The 18,412-nt window shown below is 41.8% G+C and overlaps 1 long non-coding RNA gene across 3 annotated transcripts; it reads right to left on the bottom strand.

Annotated features, from left to right (window-relative positions):
- Positions 1-12,148: 12,148 nt before the first annotated feature.
- LOC121968540 lies at positions 12,149-15,518 on the bottom strand. 3 transcript variants are annotated; one of them, XR_006108206.1, is made up of 7 exons: positions 15,124-15,518; positions 14,598-14,738; positions 14,402-14,509; positions 13,764-14,019; positions 13,144-13,215; positions 12,982-13,057; positions 12,149-12,413 (listed from the first exon to the last, which is right to left on the bottom strand). It is a non-coding gene; the product is annotated as an uncharacterized LOC121968540 (long non-coding RNA). The 3 variants fall into 3 exon arrangements; XR_006108205.1 differs by lacking the exon at positions 12,982-13,057 and having other exon boundaries at positions 15,124-15,512; XR_006108204.1 differs by lacking the exons at positions 12,982-13,057; positions 13,144-13,215 and having other exon boundaries at positions 15,124-15,508.
- Positions 15,519-18,412: the final 2,894 nt, after the last annotated feature.

The following is an 18,412-nucleotide window of genomic DNA, read 5'->3' as shown; positions in this document are numbered from 1 at the left end:
CAAAGTAATGGCTAGGCAGAAGTCACCAACAAGGAAATCCTCAAAGGGTTACGGGCTCAGCTCGATCACGCGGAAGGTAGCTAGGTTGATGAACTCCCAAGCGTGTTGTGGGCTTATCGCACGACCTCTAGAGAGGCGACTGGCATAACTCCGTTCTAGCTGATATACGGTAGTAAGGCAGTGGTTCTAGTCGAGGTTGGAGTGGAGTTCGACCGGGTGAAGCTATACGATAAGGAAAACTTCGATCGGAGGCTCATGAAGCTCGACTTGGTAGATGAGGCATGGGATAAGGCCTCCATTTAACTTACAGCATACCGACAGCACATGAAGCAAATCTACAATTGGAGGGTGATTCCAAGGTCATTCTAAATCGGCGACTTGGTATGGAAAAAAAGTGAAGTCGGTCGGCAACATCACCAAACTAGAAGTCCCATGGGGAGGACCCTACAAAATCATTCAGAAACACTTTTCAGGAGCTTACTATATGCAAGATAGAGATGGGAGAAAGCTCGATTAAATTTAGATACACTTGTATAAATGTATATCCTATAAGTGTAGGGGAACGATGAATAAAATCCTAAGTGTCCCAGACTCTTGTGTCATTCGACCAAGTCAAAAGTTGAGCGCGACTATAAACCCTTGATACAAAATTATTCAAGAAAAATACAACAGTCGAGCGACGACTATAATCTCTTGAGTCAACGAAATCAATAGTCGAGCGGCGGCTATAAACCCGAGAGTCTATGCCAACAATAGTCGAGCGGTGACTATAAACCCCTTGAGTCGATGAAAATAATAGCCGAGAGGTGGCTATAAATCCTTGAGTCAATGAATCAATAGTCGAGCAACAACTATAAATCCTGGAGTCTACAAATCAACAGTTGAACGATGATTATAAACCCTTGAGTCTACAGATCAACAGTCGAGCGATGACTTAAACCCTTGAGTCTATGAATCAGCAGTCAAGTGGCGACTATAAACTCTTGAGTCTACGAATCAACAGTCGAACGACGACTATAAACCCACGAGTCGATGAATGCACTAGCCGAGCGGTTGCTAAAACTTGGGAGTTAGCACCATAACAGCCTAGCGGTGGCTATAAAACCTATTGAACATCATAAAAACACAAGTGTTGGATACTCACGATCCGACTAGGCGTAACATAGGAGGGTGAAAGAGGGATCTTCGCATGAAATTGTCTGAATTGGAAGACACTCAACCCGATCAAGCCAAGCTCCAATTCTTATCTTCTATAACGATGTGCCACTCGGTCGCTGCTTGGGAGTTTCAAAATATGGCACGAGTTAACTACGTTAAATAAAGCGCGATAAATCGCTCGAGTAGAGACCCAATGAATCGTACTCAGAAAACCTCGAGGAGGAAATTCTATATGCAGCCGAGCGAGATGAAAATGATTCGGACAGACTTAAGTAATTAGTGCAAGATACCATACTAGCCAAATGAGATAACATTGATTCGTACTCCAAAATTTTTACAAAAACTCAGAAGGAGGGCAAAAAGTTGACAAGAAATTAGGAGAAAAGCTACTCTAGATCTGTAACAGCTTCCTCAAGGAGCGAAGCCACAAGCTCGTCCTTTCAAATAAATTCAATGATAATGTCGGTAGATAAGTGGCCGTCATCCTTCAACTATTGGATGGTGCCCGCTACGCCCAAATCAAATAGCCACAGAATCCGATCGGAGAACAGTTGGTTGAAGCCCTTCGAGCGAAGGTATTTGGCCCAGAAGTCCTCGAGCCGAGCAGGCTTGTCCTCCTTATACTTGGCCAATTGGGCCTTGGATGCCTCCAGCTCAGCCTGCAGAGACTTCAGCTCAGATTCTTGATCGATAATTTTTTGCTGCTCCGCTGATCGTCTCAATTGCTCTTGGTCCAAAGCTGTCTATGTCTCCTTAAGTTTCTTGTCCAAGGTCCAAGCCTCCAATTTTTTCTTCTCCAGGTCCTCTATTGCATGAAGGTTTTGGGTGTTCACTAATCGGATCTTGGAGTCAAAATCCTTGGCTTGCTTGTTGAGTCGCTCTACTGAGCCTGCTCCTGGCTCTTAGCCTTCTCCGCTGATAAAGCCCGCTTGGATCCCACCAATTATTTGGAAGTCTTCTCTAGATCCTCCTTTAGCTGAATGACTTCAGCGGAGAGAGCTTCAGTAGCAGCTCGAGATGCGCTTTCTCCGCCGGGCAAAGCCCGCAGCAACTTGTTGTCATGCTCGAGGAACGCTAGTCTCTGGCATAGTGCCAAGCTCTCCACCTAGTCCTGCACAGGGTATGAGTTAGAGTGGCCTAGTACAAGAGGATAACTATACTCAGAAAGCATCCCATGGTGGATTTCCATATAAAGTCATCAGCTAACTCCCCGGGCGGGATTATCAATGTCCTATGTTGGGCATCCGCCCAAGTTTGAGCCAAGGGACCCTGAATGTGGATCATGTGCTCGAGCACCAGGGGCATGTCGTCCTCGGTGGAACGCCAGGTGTCAGTGGATAGGCAGATCATAGTGGAGATGTGTCGATAGCCAACCGGATCATGGGGCTCTGAAGTTGCCTAGCCTTAGGAATTGGACTTTGAGGAACATATGGTGGAGACTAGGGTCTCCAAACTGGCCAGTAGTGGAAAGAAGGATATCGGCTGTGCCAAAATGGGGTCGATCGGTAGTTCCAAAATTGATGGAGTCCGATCGGATAACGGGGGCATTGGTAAGACAGCGGTCCTCTCCGGAACGGCAGAAGATGATCTCTCGCCCCGCTCAGATGGAGGCCAAGAGGTAGGCACTTCCATCTGTGCGGGTGTCGAGGTTCCCGAGCGGGAGGTCCCCTTTGAGCGGAGCCTTTTCCTCCTCTGTCTCTGAAGCAGCGGTTTGCCTAAACCTACTGAGTCAATCGATCGCGACTCAGAAGGTACGAACATCGGAACCATGGTGGGCCGCTCAGACGGAAGCTCACCAATATTAGCGGCTGTACTACTTCTAGCCGCTCGGCTCGTCTCATCAGTCTGATCCACTAAGCTGCCAACTGTCGCGAGCCCGTGATTTTCTAGCTCAGCAGCACTATGAGCGTTGATCTCAGTGGTAGAGATTTTTCTCTTGCCGCTTAGTAGGGACTTCGGCTGCAAAAAAGAAAGTAAAATTAGTTAGATTTTAAGGTGACAGAGGAAAAAATAGTTTACCTAATGAGCCAAGTGGCCTTGAGTGATGAGGACTCAATCCAAAAACATATAGAACACCTTCATGTAGCAGCTTGTGTATATGATATTTTTGACTGGCTAGATGAGCGGTCACCTTTAGGTAGGTCAGCTCCCAGCAATACTTGTGCAGAGCAGGAGACTTCATCAGCTCCATCTTCCAGCCGGTCAGGAATGATGGTCACTCAGGAATGTGAACAAAAAAGTAATGCTCCTTCTAGTGTTTGTTGGAAGAAGGCATCTTATCAAAGAACGCAGAGCCCACTCGAGCCTATAACAAAAAGGTCCCCTCTTCGGAAAGTTTGGGGTGATAAAAATAATAGAAGATAGGAGGGATGAGCGGGATGTCGTATAGACGGAATAAGATTAGTATCCCATATAGTAGCCTAAAGGAGTTTGGTACTAACTGGGATAAAGGAATATGGAAGTATCTACAGATAGCAGAGAAGAAGGGGTGGATCGAGAAGCACAGACTAGCTAAAAACTGATCCTTAAAAAAAGTAAGGCAGTCATCTAGCGATGTATGTGGTCGGGCATGTGCAGTGGGGATGATTACTTGATGGTCATTAGTGTAAGACCGTTAGATTCGATAGAGGGGGGGGGGGGGGTGAATATCGATTCGAAAATCTTGAGTTAAAACGCAGCGGAAAAGTAAAGAAATAAAGAGATGACACTGTTGATTTTTACTTCGTTCGGAGCCTATGACGACTCCTACTCGAAGGCCCGTACTCCTTGAGTACTTTCGTTGGACAATTCACTAGCAATTCGGATAATTACAATTTACGTACAAATATTGCTAATGAAAAAGAAAGAAAACAAAGCTAACCGACAAACAATGAATTAATAAAGAGCCGGAGTGAGTCGTCGAGCTTTGTGAACGTTGTTGGAGCGCAGAGCAGCAGAGTGATTGGACTCAGAGTTCTCAGCAGACTTGTGTGTTGAAGCTCCTGCCTGGGGCTTCTTTTATATGCTGCTCCGGGCGCCTGGATCCCTTCCGGGCGCCTGGAATGTGACGTAACACTCCCAACCAGCATGCTCCAAGTGTCAACGTCGTCCTGGGGATAAAACTTGCCTCCGGGCGCCTGGATTCCAGAAAGTCCTTCTCCTGCAAGAAAAGGTTAGTCCGAGGCAAATGTACCCTGCAGCAAAGATTGTTAGCACAGTTTTATAGATAAGCAAAGTATGACTTAGATTCCGTCTTTCCGAGACCGGAATCTAGTCACGATCTCGACTTAGACATCCGAAATGGTTCTAAGCCGGATCGACGCCTAATGTCCCCTTCCCGGGAACGCGTCCTCACAGTCACTCCCCTCCAGTGACTTACCTCACTTACCTGCCAGACGTCCGGTCAGCCCGTCGACCCGTCTGGACTTCTCGCCAAGCGTCCGGTCAGCCCGTCGACCCGCTTGGACTTCTCGCCAGCTATCCGGTCAGCCCGTCGACCTAGCTGGACTTCTTGCCAAGCGTCCGGTCAGCCCGTCGACCCGCTTGGACTTCTCGCCAGCTATCCGGTCAGCCCGTCGACCTAGCTGGACTTCTCCTGCACACTCGATCAAAGTGTCAGACAACAACACAACTAACTTAACCTATTTGTCATTCATCAAAACCTGGGTTAGACCGTTAGTGCTACCCGCACCAACAATTAGGAATATCGTAGGATATTTGCATTTGCAATATATCATCGCCATTAAAGTCAGACTCGGTGGATGTATACCATAGTCCGACGATTGGCGGAGGAGGAGGAGAAGTGGCGGCCATGGAAAAAAAAGCAAGAAATAGAAATAGAAGGTCGACGAAAATCAAGGAGCAGACGGAGGGGGGAGAAAGAGCTTACTACGGAATATCGATGGCGAAAAACTACGAAGAAGGATGACGACGAAAAGCTTGCGCGATGGAGAGGAGATACGGTGCAGGAGAAATACAACGGTGAAGAAGGGTTTATAAACCTAGGGGAAGGCCACTCTGGGCCGTTTGATCAAGGGTTACATGAAACAAAGCCGAGATCTGACTGTTGAATTCAAAGTGGTGCTTATCACTTTAACCGCGGATATCCACCTGTCACATAAATGTGCTGTGGCAGAGATCAGGACACATGATAGCTGGCGACAGGTAAGCATTAATGAGGCTTAATTACAAGGCATGGATGGCGTGCTCAGCCATAATGACCTGAGATTTGCATAGTCTTTTAAAAATCGGGAGGGCGTCAGCAACCAATAAAAGGCGCGCGTCCACAGAAGCGAAGGGAAATGGAAAAATTACTAAGTGCCACCGCCAACCATCTTGGCCGACATAGATATCTAACTAATTAATAGCCGAGCAGTGGCTTTAAACTCAGGTGTGCAAAGGATAGACGAGCGACGAATTTAAACTTAGGCGTGTCAAGGATAGTCGAGCGATGTCTTTAAACTCAGGTGTGTAGAGTATAGTCGAGCGTCGACTCTAAACCCAGGTGTGTATAATGATAGCTGAGCGGTGGCTTTAAACCCAGGAATATAAATGATAGCCAAGCGGTGGCTCTAAACTCAGGTGTGAAATTAATTAGCCGAGGAGCGACTTTAAATCGACTTCAATGTTCACCATATCCGAGTTGCGACTCTATGATCAGGTCTGTAAGATAAAGCAGAACGGCGACTATGAAGATGATATGAGCCGATCAGAAGCTTGGAAACAGAGAATGCCCGATCAGGGGAAGGTCACTGAAGACACTACTTGTCCAATCAATTGGACTTACAACCTCCTTCGAACTTGAGGGGAAGGCTTGTGATGTGGCAATAATGGGAACCCACCAAGTGTGGGTCAAAGGTGGAGACAGCAGTCGACGTGGAAGTCAAAGTCAAAGTCAAAGTGGTCAACGGTGGTCAATGGTCCCACCAAAGATGGCCGAATAAAAATCGACACCAACTGTCGATCGGGCATGAAGTGTCTGATCGGCCAGGTGGCTTGTCTGAGTAGAATGCCCGTCCGACTAGGAGCACTATGGCAATAACATTAGATGCTCATTACAGATCGGAAGAACGTTAAGGTGACCAAAGCGCTTGTCCAGTCTAGCAGAAACAATCTGCTGAACCAATTCACTGCGGGGAAAAGCAACAGAGGTCGATCGAGCGAAGGAGTCCATGCTGAGAGGCTACCTAGCTCAGCCGAATAATGGGGCCAATCCCGTATCTTTTAATATCCCTTTGGGAGGTAATGCCGCTGATAACAAGGCATGATCAACAGGTGAATCGTATGATGGAAGCTTCTATTATCTCATCAGGGATTTACATGCCTTGTTAAGGTATGGTGTCAGAGATATTTTTTTGACATGTCCTTTCATAAGATGGTTGGGAAAGTGTACCCATGCCTTGAGGAGCATGCACACCTGTTAGGACCTTCGGATGCGGCTAGAGAGGGGGGTGTGAATAGCTGACCCCAAATTGGCGTTTCTTTCTACAAATCAAGTTAGCGCAGCGGAAAAATAACAACAGAAACGTAAATGGAGAAATCAAACCTCAAGCACAGCGATGTAACGAGGTTCGGAGATGATACTCCTACTCCTCGGCGTGTCGTAAGGTGGACGAAGCCTATAAATCCGTCGGTGGATGAAACCCCGGATAACCGGCTAATATGAACTCCTTCTGGGTGGAGAAACCTCACCACAAAATCTTTGCAACAGCAAAACAGAGGAGTACAACAATAGAGGAAACAAACAAGAACAATAGAAATTGTAAACACACTTGCTTGCCTTCTCGTCGGAGTCCGTTGATGAAGCAGCAGCTTCACGGCTCCAGCAGCTAGAAAACCAGCACGAAGCTCACGCGAAGCTTCAGCAAACCGAGAGCTCAGCAAAGCTCAAGAGGAAGAAGAAGAATTAGCAGAAGCAGTTCTTTCAGTGTTGTCTTTCGTTCTTCACTGTAGAGGCCTTATATCATCTGGTATCTCCCTGCAACCTGCGAATAAGAGCAGATGAAAACAGACGAAGCAGAGATAGCCGTTGTGTCGTAACGGCTAGGCCTGGACTGATCAGGCTCCATCCTGATCGGTCCAGGAGGTCCCTGATCGGTCTGTGGACTGATCAGGCCCTAGTCTGATCGGTCCCCAGACCGATCCCCAACTATCTGTGAGTGTAGGTTCCGAAGCCTGATCAGTCTGTGGACCGATCAGGCTATAGGTGGATCGGTCCACAGACCGATCCCCCTACCTTCACTGCCTCCTGATCGTTTCCTGATCGGTCTGGTGACCGATCAGATTACTTACAGTGAGCCACTGTTTGGTTACTGATCGGTCACCAGACCGATCAGAAAATCCATAGTATCACTGGATCGGTCTGCTGACCGATCCAATGCCCATGTGGATTTAGAGCTTCCCATCCCTAAATCCTAAGGCCTTCCTGGTCTTGAGAACGAGCTACCGAGCCCTCTCTGACCTAGTCTGGAGAGCGAGCTACCGAGCCCTCTCCGACTTCCATGTCCGATCCAGAGAACGAGCTCCCGAGCCCTCTCTGACCTAGTCCGGAGAACGAGCTACCGAGCCCTCTCCGACTTCGTCCGGTCCAGAGAACGAGCTCCCGAGCCCTCTCTGACCTGGTCCGGAGAACGAGCTACCGAGCCCTGTCTGGTCCAGAGAACGAGCTCCCGAGCCCTCTCTGACCTAGTCCGGAGAACGAGCTGTCGAGCCCTCTCCGACTTCCCATGCCAAGCTTCCATACTTGGACTTCTCCCGTGCCAAGCTCCCTGCTTGGGCTTTTCCGTGCCAAGTTTCCATACTTGGACTTTTCCGTGCCAAGTCTCCATACTTGGACTTTTCCCGTGCCAAGCTCCCTGCTTGGACTTTTCCGTGCCAAGTCTCCATACTTGGACTTTTCTTGTGCCAAGTCTCCATACTTGGACTTTTCCCGTACTAAGCTCCCTGCTTGGACTTTTCCGTGCCAAGTCTCCATACTTGGACTTTTCTCGTGCCAAGTCTCCATACTTGGACTTTTCACCAGATGTCTGGTCAACCTTGACCTATCTGGATTTCCCTTGCCTGACTTCACTCACCAGGACTTTCACCTGGCTTCACTCACCAGGATTTCTCAAATCAGGTCGACTCACCTTGGGTCAACTAGGTCAACCTTGACCAAAGATTGCACCCACAATCTCCCAAGTTTGTATTCTGTCAAACATCAGAATACAACTTTTCTACTCTCATCAAACATCAGAATAGAACTTTTCTATTCTTGTCAAACATCAAAATACAACTCGAGTCAGGTCAACTCGAGTCAGGTCAACCAGGTCAACCTTGACCTAAGGTTGCACCAACAACACCGACCACTGGGACACTATATAAAGGGGGGTCCATGCACCGGCGGAGATATGTACTATTCACTATTCACGCTTGTGCTTTCAGTATTACTATGTTGCTCCATTTTCTACTGTTCCAATGACTGACTTGAGTGTCGGAGGACCAATGCCGAGGACCCCTTCCTTGGCTCAGCACTGACGTTTCTTGCATTGAAGAGCGGAGGGAGTCTTCACGCAATCAACCGAGGAGCCACATCCCCAGCCAGCCTTCTTTCACGATTTTCGGACAGGATCATTCCAGAATTCAAGAATTTAAATTTCAAAATCATATTCTAGAATTAATTTCTAAAACTTGTACAATGTAGAAAGTTGATTGTGGTATTTTGCTTGGATGGTGTTGGGTTACTCTAAAGCTGTTGATTTCTAGGATATGCTAAATTTATGCAGAACTAGAATTGTTGATATTTCTACAATGCTGAAATTGAGAGCTGAGAACCAATCATCCAATCTGATTCTTTAAGGTGTTGAATGCAGAGGTTGAACAAGATCAACCTTGTTTACTTCTTCAATCATACAACAGAAGAGTACTTCCTCTGCCAACTGAAGGGTAAGAATAGTTTTTGCTGTAAAGAAATCAGGGAACTGCAGGAATGAATAACTTGATACTTGAATGTATAGAGATAGTGTCAAACAATGTAATTGCTCAGGATGAACAAAAGTTTAAGTGTAGGGGAAGTATTTAGTGTTTGGGAGCCATTGGATTAGTTCTCTACTGGATGGAAACTCATTTAATTCTGATGAATATTTCAAAAAGGGCGTATTAGCTTTTGTGGAAGTTTTTGAGGATTACTTGAGTTAAGTTTTCAAGATTTAAGATGAAATTGCGTAGAAATCTCTAACTTTGAACTTGGATCCAAATTTTGGAGGAGTATTGAAGGCTATTAAATTTCTAGATGATTGTAACTAGCTACATTGTAGCTGCAAGGAAAGAAAACTTAATGAAGTCAAAACTATGAATGTGTCAAAACAGAATGGAAATGAAAGGAATGCTGGAATTTCAGTAATTTGAACAAAACTGTTGAATAGATGATGAATGGTAATCTTTTTATCAGCAATAATTGAAGATTTGAGTTTAAAGGTAATGGGTGTGTTATTTTCACAGAGAAGAGAAAAGAAGGAAAGGAAATTCGAGGGATGGCACTAAAAGGTGATTTCTAAAACTCAAGCTGCTGAAATGCAGAAATAGTGAGCTGTTAGAGCTACTAGGAACTTGATTAAGGATAAAAATTCGAACTACAATTGGGGAGTACCATTTCACTCATGAAGCACTTGAAGATGGTATCATAGAATCTGGAAAAAAAAAAGAAGAAAAGAGTAGTACTTGATACTCAAAATAGTGAGGTGAAAAACTAGAAACAGAATTCAGTTTTAGAGTTGTATTGTAGCTGCTGGTAATCTGTTTTGGGGAGTAGGATTCGAAATTAATTTAGTGAGCATCATTCCACCTATGAAGTACTTCAAATTGAAACATTATTTCTGAAGAAATGAAGACAATCACAGCCAATTGATATTCAAAATAGTGATGAAATTCAGAAATGGAAAGCTACTGTTTGGAGATCAAACCTATTTGATTTCTCAATTAAACAGAATAAAATCATCTTCCAGCTAACCAAAGGAGGAATACTAATTGTAAATGAAGAAAAGTTACTGGAAGTCCAAATGTTAACGCTAAAATTTGTATGAAATAGAAACACAAAGTAAAAGCTGACAGAAGATGGAAATTGCTCACTACAGAATTCGTGCCAAATTGTTATTGATCTTTCTGATATGAAATCAATTGAATTCAAGCTGTTATTGATTAAGTGTTAAATGAGATGTCCTACAAAAATTAAATGTTAAATCTTGATTAGAAATCAGTGAGATCAGATTTCAAAATTTAAATTGATGTTTAGAAATTTAAAATTCCAGCTTCTGTGAGTTTCAAATCTGAGATAGAATCTTTGATCTTTATTTCTAGAAATTCCATCAAAGTAAATGAAGGAGCATATAAGGGTTTGATTCAAAAAATTTTGGAAAGAAATGCCAAGTCATTAAAGTCTGAAACTAAAATAGAATGCAAATTGTTGAAATTGCAAAATGCTGAAAAGGGAGACTGTGATGAACTGTATAGGCTGCTATGATGGAATTTAAGTTGTTTGATCTCTGATCCACGCAAATTGTGATCATTGTCCAGCTAACCAAGGAAAGTGTTACTTGTAGATGAAGAAAAGCTGCTCAAATTTGTACTAAATAGTGAAGAAATAAGAATGAAATAGTGAAAAATGTGCCAACTTGTAAACTGAAATTCTGATATGAAACAATGTGAATTTTAGCTCTTATTGGTTGCATGCTAAATGAGATCTTTTATAAGGACTGAACTTCAAATACTTGATCTGAGATTCAAAGTAGATCAGAATTTAAAATTTTAGCTGAAATTTTAGAAAAAAAATTCAGAATTTGTGGAGTTTTAAGATTGAGTCTAAATTAATCTTTTGAATCTGTGAAATCTAGGAATTAAACTAGAACAAATCAAATGAAGAAGCCTTTATGGTGGATTACTTCCTCAAAATTTTTGGAAAAATAGCAAGTTCACTGATGGCAAATTTGGGGAAAAAAATAGTACATGGAATTCAAGTTCAAATCCATTGAGTGCTAAATGAAACTTTCACGCTTTTGAGTTTCTGTGACTAGTTGCATTGAGATGAACTGAAATGAAGCTAGAATTGGGAAATAGAGTTAAAGACTTTGACATAGGGTGCTAATTGGAATGATCAAAATGGAAATTTTGCTTCAACATTGAATTCAGAAGTGGAAATGACAAGTTTACAAAATAGAAAATTATTCTAGCCATTCTAGATTTCAAAATTAAACTTCTAAGAGATTTACTTTTGTATATTGGGTAGTAAGTTCAAAGAAAAGGAGAGGAAAATATGGTCAGAATTCATCTATATAGCATTCTTTTGTATCCATGTCTTCCACTATAACTTTGAATTTTATCTTCCTCATTTCTTTTCTTACACACAAACTCTCATTTGATTTGATTCATGCTTTCTCTTTTATCATTATAAACCTTCATAATTATGCATTCTAATGCTTGGGATAGTGGTGAAGAGTAGAACATAGGCAACCATATGGTAGTGCATGAAACATGAGTAGCTCGAGTGATCTCCACTATTTATTACATTTGAAATTAGGTTGAGAGCACTACAACAAAAACTGCAAACGACAACGGATAATATCCGTTGTCGTAGGGTCAAAAAACCGTTGTAACTGAGGGTGTTGTAGAATGTATTGCCCTACAACAACGGTTTTGAATCCATTGTCTTTGTAGACATTTGACAACGGTTTTTATCCGTTGTTGTTTACATGCTCAAAATTTGTTTACGAAGGATACGACAACGTTTTAAAACCGTTGTGGTAGATAATTTCGACAACAGAAATAAACCGTTGTGGTAGACTCTTTTTACAACAGATTAATTTTAAAACTGTTGTGATAGATAATTTTAATATATTTTACAACAGATAAAACTATTGTCTTTTATCACTTTTTTATTAAAAAAAAATCCGTTGTGGTTACGTACTTTTTACAATATTTCTAACCGTTGTCTTTAATATTCATGTTGTAACATGATAATAACAAACAACCAATCTTTATTTAATATAAACAAACCACCAATACAAAACTAAATATTTACTACATTCAATCCATGAAAATGTTATCTTCAAATTTCAAAAATTAACTACACACATCAAAATGAGAAAATAATAGTTGTGTAATCGAAATCCATAATATGCCAGCTAAAATCCTCTTCCCAACTGAATCTTTAAAGCCTTTTCCAGCAACTTACTGGCTGCATCTTCACGTGACCGAGTATACAAATTTCCCTTGGCAATCAAATATGCAGAATTAAGCTGTAGGAGCTGATAAAAATAAACAAATTATAAAGACATTAAAAGATAAAATATACATGTAAGCGAATAAGAATTATCTTAACCTACTGAAACACATATGGATTGATGATACAATTAAGCTTTGCACTACTGTTGTCTTATTTGTGCAGCATGTTATTGGAAATTAACAACTGGTATAGAAGGAAATGAAATTGCATAACATCCACAGCTATTTGGCAATTTGCAACGATCTCAATCATATAAATCATATGGTTCTTCATTGAGTTCAATTTAGCCCAGTGGCATATTCAAATCAAAGCATGATACTTTAAGGTTGGCAATGCCATAAAACTTATCCAACAAACACTGAAAGGTCAAATGCAAAGTGCTAACATAACACATTCTAACACTGAGTAGAACTAATAAGATATTTTCACCCAGAACGCTAGTTATGCACTATATGTCAAATAAAAAGATAGAAGAGAACTCTTGTGTAATGGGGAAAAAAACTTCAGTTGCCCAAGTAGAAAACAATTGGATAACATGTAACAATTAATGGAGCAAGCCAATGAAGCATCAAAGAGAATAGAAGAGTTACTCATGAAGTGCTTTGGAAAGTTACAAGGATTCCAACGATTGGAACTTCACCAGACAAGAAATTTGTTGATAAATTCCTATAGTTGTTAAAAAAAATCATAGTCAAACAGTTAACTCTGCAACAACAAACTGCCTAGCCACCAATAATCACATGAAGACTCACAGAAATCATAATGGGTTCAGAGAGCCAATAGATGGAGGAATTGTGCCCCTGCGCAAATTGCTTGACAAGTCCCTACATTTCAAAAGAAAACAAGGGATGTAAAAACTACAAGATGGTAAGGTGCACAAGTTCTCCAATCTCGGATGGAATGTTCCCTTGAAGGTAATTAGCTCTCAGATACCTTGAAAAATAAGTAATGTGACAACTTCATGCAACAATATATAGTAAATTCTCATTGCCAATAACTATAATCGATAAAAAAATATATGAATAGAAGAAAACGCATACAATGCTGTTAGCTCAGTGCGGTTCTTTATGGAATAGGACCGTGCAAGATCAACAATTTATTCAAGTGTACAGCAGAAAAGTATCCATCATTGTGCTTTAAACAAGGTTAAAGACATGCTCAAACTTAGCTCAATCATTATGATCTCTTATCACAATCATGCGAACAATGCACCGTTGTCCATTGTTAGACAGATATGTTCAACAAGTGAAATAACTATTAAAATGTCGTAACGTTCACCAAAGCCTATGTGGTGCCGCAAGATCTACTAGCCTAAAATCCATTATAAGTTGGAAATCATTAGAAATGCTTAATCAAGGAGATGTTGTAATACCTCAGAAGCATCATCATGAAATGCTTCATCCACATTTGCAGGAGACAACAATTTTTTTCTTTAATTCAATATTATTTTCTCGCTTTCCTTGTTAGCGTCCATCAGAGCTACTTCTAGAAGAGCTCTTGCATCTGGATCAAGTTCACTGATGAACTTTAATGGAGAAGGCCAAACAAGAGGTTCTGCTGCTGATGGGTTTAGCAAAGCTGCACAAGCTCCATGATTGTGCTTTATAGCTACAGAATAAGGTATTCGCCTGTGGAATATGGATCAGCATATGTTTAATAACAGTGAAACAAAGACAGAACTTCCATGAACACATAAATTTTAATTAGTTTGTTAGTAGAAAAGTAGAAAATTAAGAGAGAGAGACTCCTTAAATTGACTCTCCTGATGTATGGAAAATTTTGATTCATTATAATTCATCTCAACTAACAAAAGACAGCCAAAATATAAAAAGGCTAAATGCTGCCTAAAAAATTCCTAAAAAGAGATTTCATGGTTGTTGGAAGATAATCACCAAAAGGCCAACTAACAAAGAATCTACATTGTTTGTTTGTTCAAGATTTCAATTGTAAAGCTAGCAGTTCCAATTTCTCCAAGAGTATAGGCAATTTGAAAAGATGAAATATGCCCACCCAGATGAATCCCTCTGGAGCTGATCGGCTCCCCATGCAAGCAATGTGCGAACACAATCCAAACTTCCTCCACGAGCTGCCAAATGTAGAGGAGTGCTCCCAGAATGACTGAAAAATATGGATTTCAATCTCAAAATAGAAAATTGACACATAAACATAATGGCAAATGATCGAGTATATAAATCAGTCAAAATACCCATATTCCCTAGTGGAAGAAGAAACAAGAGCCCCATGGTCTAAGAGTACACGGACACACTCAGTCCATCTTCGCCGTGCTGCAAGATTTAGAGGCGTCTCTCCCCTTTCATCCCCAACATTTACAAACCGGGCAAATCCCCTAATAACAGTATACCAAAAGGAAAATTGCAGAGCTAAGTAATTAAAACAAGGCCAAGGACCATCAATCAAAATGAATCAAGGGACTTGAAAAAAATCGCACCAAGAAACAACAACCGCAGTGGATTGGGAAATCCACTGCGGTTGTTGATTCTTGGTGCGGTTTTTTTCAACTTCCCAGAAACATAATCCCAGTCGAAGTAGGATCGGGCTCCAAAACCACAAAGCTCACATAAGCACTAAGAGCTTGAGGCAACGATATCTTCGCGGGGGTGGGATGGGAGTGAGCACGGGTAGTAAGGTTCGGAAGCCCTTTCCCAAATAAGAGAGCACCTAAATCCAACAAAAAGGGAGCCAAGCAAACACTAAAACCTCACAGGCATCACCTTTATCAGGGGAATCGATCCCGACGCAGCAGCCTGAACCGAAAAGGGTTTAGATTCAGCCAGAATCTCTCCATGGACAGTTCGGCCGAGGAGTTCGCCACCCAAACCTGGACAGAGCTGGGGGAAGAGACACAGCGGCGTCGATCCGAGCCTCGGAAGAGAAAGTCCACCAGAGAAGAGGGGGCGGCGGTTTGTGTAAGCAACGGACGAGGAGCTTCTACGGCGCGGAGAAAGAAGGCGAAGTGGCTACCGGGGCCACGGAGAAGTGGGAAAGTCTCCGTTGAAGTGACCGGTGAAGAATCGTAGAGGAAGAGCAATAGCTTCTTGCCTTCGTCGCGAGCAGGAGAGCAACGAAACGGATCGCTCCATTTGGTGTCATGGCGTGAAGAGATAGTCGAGGAGAGGAAAGAAAAATAGCTTAGGGTTTGGGAACGCTAAGGGAAAAACACGGCGCGAAAATTTTTTTGCAGAGTGGGAAAGCAAAACTGCGAGCGGAAATGACGAAACAAATAAAGCCAAAGACAACGGTTTTTTCAAAACTGTTGTCGTAGACGCTAAAAACGCGGATAAAGACAACGGTTTATAAAACCGTTGTAAAAAGTGTTGTCGTTTTAAAAAAATATTGCTCAATGACAACAGTTTTGCCAAAACCGTTGTCTTTTATATTTAATGGGGAGTTCAAAGACAACGGTTTTGGCAAAAACCGTTGTCTTTGAACAAATACGCAACGCTTTCTCTTAAAATCGTTGTCGTAGGGGTGTTGTCGTTTGCAGTTTTTGTTGTAGTGGAGCCACAAAATTTACCTTGTGAGATTTAGTTTGTGATATCATTCTCAGTTTATTCATTATAGATTGAAATCATTATGTAGTTAAGCAAGCTTAGAATTGAACTCACCCCATGAATGCTTGAATTATTGGAACTTGACAATCCTAGTTAACTTTCTTTCTCTATCTTCTAAGAATGATCGAGAATTGTTAGGGGGTATCATCTTTAGTTTTTTTATTTAGTTTTGTTTACTTGCACGGGACATGCAAGAACAAGTGTGGGGGATTTGATAATTCATTTATTTGGCATATTTCTTTTGGTTGATAATGGATGATTTTGAGCTATTCTATTTGTCTAATTGACATTTTTAAGACTTTTTACAAATTGAGAATCATTTTGGGCGTAAGTGTTTTTTCCTCTTTATTCATGATGTATTCTTCTTAATTTGAATTTGGTCTTGTAGGATATTAAAATTGGTACATGATTAAGTGAAGAAGCCCAAAACCCTACTTGGGTTTAATTTGATTCCAACCTGCTTCAAGGAGCACACCCATCGAGTTCAACGTAATTCCAATCCCCTACCAAATGCCCTAAAGTCTCATTGGACCATACCTAAGCCCACAATTGAACCCAGTTCAAACCGAAGCTATAAAAACCAATTTGTGGCATGATGAACAGTGGCTTACGCTATTATTCATCATGCAAGTCTCCTTCCGCACAATCACAATGCCTTGTCCTACCTTCAGATATGCAATTCTTGTCATCTCCATCGACATAGAAGTTTTCAGCAACCGATGGCCAGCTCCCAAACATTTGGAATCGCCGGCGAGAGGTGTCGCAGTGGTACTTATGGTTATCGTGATTCTCTATTTTCACCACAAATTGACGGTGTTCTTCCGATCCAGTGGTTCATCTCCATCTCAGCAACACGAGCAGTGTTCCTTCAGTGTCACTGAACTCCTTCCAATGACAAATCGTCATCAACAACTTCCCACTTGTCCCAAAGTTTCGAGTCTCCAGGAACCCAGATTTTCGTTAGTTGATAATGTTTGAGTGTTCTTAGTGCAGCTGGAGATGTTTCTTTGACGCATTGATCTCTCTAGCAACTGAGTCTATAGCTGAGGTTTCTTCTCTGACACCTCGTGAAGTGCTCTATGTGGTTCTTTGTGTGATGCAAGGAGGAGAAGATTTGAAGTGTGATTTGGGTTTAGAGACGTTTTAGCTTAAATTCTGTGTTCCAGTTCTTTAATTCCTATTTCTTCACTTTGTTACAGCAAGTTAGATCAGCATTTAGTTTCTTTTATGCAATTTTGTTCACTACAAGGTTGTTCTTCAAATACGTGTCTCGGTAGTTCCATTTCTGCAATACTTTCCCTACACATGTTATTCCTGTGAATTCCTTCTTTTATGTTCTTATTAGTTTTGGAAAAACAATCTTCGTAAGTTGATTAGTTGATTTCATAATCTAGCATTGCTTATTTAGCTTAAGTTTAGTTTAGTTGTAATTTCTTCCTTAAGTGCTTTTAACTTTAATTTGGTTAACGAGTAGTTTAGATTAGTTAGTTCCATGTTCATTTTTAGTTGCCATTAGGATTAATTCCTTGCTTTAGTTCAAAATTCACTTAGTTGTAATTAGCTTCCCCTTATTAGCATTGTCATTTATTTACTAGATTAAGTTTCATTTAATACTTTTCTCTTTCATTCCCTAGTTTAGGGTGCAATCATAACATAGAGTGAAATGCGTTGTGAGATCATTATTAATGGGTAGATAGGATGTTGCTCATTTTATTAGGGTAAATTTCATACTTGTTTTGCTATCTCATTTGCTACATTTTAATCCAAAAATCAAACAACCTCCATTTTTATGATGAAAAACTCCAAAATAGTTCTAAGTCTAAGATAAACATCTGATTGTTAGTTACTCAAGAAATTTGACCATAGGCTCTTTATTATATTATCATTGTGTAGTTAAGGGGTTCATTAAATATAAATTATTAATTTGAAATCCACTCATGACACTCAGTTTGGATGAGTAATCAATTACCTCCTCCTATGTGTTGGAACCCCAAGGTTGTTTTGGTGTGATCAACAAGTTAAGTTAGGTCCTGTGTGTTTCTAACCTTGTGTCTAAGTGTGCAGGAGCTTAGAAACACAGGTAGTCGAGTAGAAGACGTAGCTAGCGAGAAGGATGACAGTCCGAGGGACGAGGTGCTGCAGAAGAGTACACCGACGAACGAGAAGGAAGCGTGCGGTGGTTCCGAGGGACGAAAGCCGGAGCGGAAGATTGCTCGGGGAGCAAGAGATGCAGCTAGCGAGAAGGTCGACACGGGGTGCGACCGAGGGACGAAGACTGCGGATGAGTACGTCGGTGGATGAGAAGGAAGCATGCGGCAATTCCGAGGGACGAGAAGCCGGAGGGAAGCCAGCTCGAGAAGACCGAAAGTTGGGTTCGGGTGAGCCCTTTTCTGGATGACAGAGATCACTCAAGCAAGCGGATCCGGAATAGAAGAACCGGACCGAGGCG

The sequence above is a fragment of the Zingiber officinale genome, chromosome 3B, assembly GCF_018446385.1.
Source record: "Zingiber officinale cultivar Zhangliang chromosome 3B, Zo_v1.1, whole genome shotgun sequence".
NCBI lineage: Eukaryota > Viridiplantae > Streptophyta > Magnoliopsida > Zingiberales > Zingiberaceae > Zingiber > Zingiber officinale.
Note: the sequence above shows the minus strand (reverse complement) of the source record. Positions and strands in the feature narration are given on the sequence as shown.